This window comes from Pelobates fuscus, chromosome 7 (assembly GCF_036172605.1).
Source record: "Pelobates fuscus isolate aPelFus1 chromosome 7, aPelFus1.pri, whole genome shotgun sequence".
NCBI classification, from domain to species: Eukaryota; Metazoa; Chordata; class Amphibia; order Anura; family Pelobatidae; genus Pelobates; species Pelobates fuscus.
The window spans coordinates 191,073,719-191,076,738 of record NC_086323.1 but is presented as its reverse complement, the minus strand read 5'-3'; the positions used below and the strand labels follow the sequence as shown (position 1 = coordinate 191,076,738).

General features: G+C 46.5%; 1 pseudogene; it reads left to right on the top strand.

Annotated features, from left to right (window-relative positions):
• Positions 1-513: 513 nt before the first annotated feature.
• Positions 514-2,622, top strand: LOC134568903 (prolactin regulatory element-binding protein-like; annotated as a pseudogene).
• Positions 2,623-3,020: the final 398 nt, after the last annotated feature.

Sequence of the window (3,020 nt, the reverse complement as noted above, 5' to 3'; positions counted from 1 at the left end):
CTCAGCCGAGGAGGTTATGGAAGAGGATGGAGTAGGAGGAGTAGAGGAGGTGGCAGCAGGCCTGCCTGCAAGTCGTGGCGGTGTCACCAACTCCTCTGCAGAGCCACACATTCCATACTTGGCAGCCGTCAGCAGTTTTACCCAATGCGCAGTGTAGGTGATATCCCTGCCCTGACCATGCTTTGCAGACCAGGTATCAGTGGTCAGATGGACCCTTACCCCAACACTGTGTGCCAGACATGCTATTACTTCCTTTTGTACAATCGAGTACAGGTTGGGGATTGCCTTTTTTGAAAATAAATTTCGGGCGGGTACCTTCCACTGCGGTGTCCCAATAGCTAAAAAAATTTTGAACGCCTCAGACTCCACCAGCTTGTATGGTAAAAGCTGGCGGGCTGTTTCAGTATCACATGTCATGGGTATTGTCGGGTGTAATGCGCATGCACAGCGCTCAGTTCCGGGTCCTGAATGATATAATGAGATGCGCAGTTTGAGATCCTGGGACCAGCCATCAACACGGAACATCACGGTGTAAGATGGGGAGACATCCTGATTTTTATAGGGCTCCATTTCCTCTTTACTCAATACAAATTCATCCAGAGAGTGGCCTGGTCATAACTGCTGGGGGTGGAGGTGCCTCCAATACTGGTATCAAAAATGCCATGCATTTTCTACGCTTAGAAAGGATTTCAGGAAAGCTGAGTGCCTCCCTACTGCACTCCCATGATACTGGAGCCAGAGCTACCATGAATATGGCCTTATATGGGGACACTGGCAGTAGGACAGGACTCTACGTGCCAAGTTCTACACTTTCAGATCCTACCACTGGAAGCAAGTCAGGACAAAACTGTAAGCAATGATCAGGTCTTCAGGAAGAGGAAGCCATCAAAAGATGTCACTGAGGTCAAGAGTAATCTTACGAAGAATAAGACCCCAGAAATCTGTGTGGTAGCCCTAAACACGGTACAGACGGACTTCAGCCCTGACAGTCTGCAGAAAGCAGTTTGCTTCAATCAGGGCGGTTCGAAGCTGTTGACTGGTGGAGTGGATGGCTATCTACGTGTGTGGGAGTTCCTGGAAATGAAGAAGGTTCTGGATTTTAAAGCTCATGATGGTGAAATTGAGGATGTTGCAGCCAGTCTTGGGAATAAGGTAGTCAGCATTGGTCAGGATTTCCGATGCTGTGTATGGGAAGCAGATCAACTGATTTCAGAGCTGCGCTGGAATGAGAACCTGCCCAATATCCCAGATAAAATGTACCGATACCGGGCGTGCAGGTTTGGGAAGGTGGAAGATGATAAAAATGCTCTCCGTTTATACACTGTCCAAATCCCACATAAAAGAGAGCGTCGCCCACCTCCTTGCTACATCACCAAATGGGACGGGATTTGCTACTTGCCCCTGCTTACTCAGCCCTGCGGGAACGAGGTCATATCATGCCTGGCTGTCAGTGATTCTGGGACGTTTCTTGGGCTTGGCACTATTACTGGCTCGGTGGCGATTTACATCTCATTTTCTCTGTCTAAACTCTACTATGTGAAAGAGGCCCGTGGCATAGTGGTCACAGACTTGGCTTTCCTTCCAGACACTATCAAAGGTCGTAAGCTGCAGGGGGACAACGAGACGGCCCTGCTGAGCGTTACTGTGGATAGCCGCTGTCTGCTGCACATGGTGCCCAACAGACGGACTTTTCCAATTTGGCTTTTTCTCATTCTCTGTGTCCAGCTTGTGGTGTTTGTCATTCTCTTACTTCAACACGTATTCCCGAACTTCTTTTAAATGCTGTTTAGACCAACAGCCCACATTCTTTACAGAACAGAAGCCTGGGATATAGGGCCGATTTTATCCCAATCCAATTACTGCTTCTGGGATTACTACTGGAGCAGCTGTAGATCTTCAACCCTATCAAATGACTGGCATTGCGAATGTCTCACCATATTGAACGAGGAGCGTAAAGGAGATGATTATCATAGAAGTGCACTTTTAACTCTGCTACTTGATAGTTTTCATCTAGCCACATGAAAAGAAGGTTATTGCAGAGAATGTGGTTTAATAATGTTATTAATTGAACGAAAGTGTTGATTTTAAAACTGTTCTTACTGGTAGCATCTTAAGCTCGGGAGGTCCCAAAAGAGTTTTTATCAGCAGGAGGAGTTTATTAACTCCCGCAATAATTGGAGTCAGAACTTGAAGCCTTTTCTACATTCCTTCTGCTGACCATGCACAATGTTCTCCACTTCCGTGTCACTAAGAGAGGCAATCAGACCACGTTCTTCCAGTGGTTGAGCTTTTAATAGTCTTACCAGACAGTGGGCCTCTATCCTTCCGCCTCGTGGCAGAGGTGTTAAGAGCTGAAGGCACACGCCGTTTACATTTTTTTTTAATGTGCCGTTGTATTGTATGGATGTCTGATTTAATATTGACCCACAGCAGCAGATCTTCTAGTAAGAAACATGCAAACTGTGTGTTACAGTTCTAATTTCTTGGATTACAAGTGTATGAATCCTACATCCATTTGGACCTAATGTGACTTTGAGAAGGAGAATACTTGGGGAGATTGGTAAAGACCTTATTAATGTGTAGAGGCTGCACTTGGAAATAAAAATTTTGATGCCTCCTAAAAAAAAAAAAAAGCTGGCGGGCTAGGGGGGCATGTCCTAACTACTGAAGCGAGAAATCGCCATGCGTACGCCAGGCATATGGTACGCAACATGCAGGAGGCAGAGGGAATCCTGGGGCAACTGGATCTCCCCCCCAGACTCGCTACTCACATTGAAGCCTCCAACAAACTCCACGCTCCCTCCATATTGGGACAACGTCGAGGCTCCAACATTTGTCCCTAGAAACCTAGCCGGGACATCATGTGCAACTTGAATGGAAAACGGGACTAACAGGTCAACCCTGCTTATGGAGACTCACAGGTCATTGATCGTGTCAAGAGGAGGGGAACAACTTCAAAAATAGATTCCTGGCAAATTCTTAAAAAAAATGTGCAAACATGAATCCTGAAAGTACAGAAA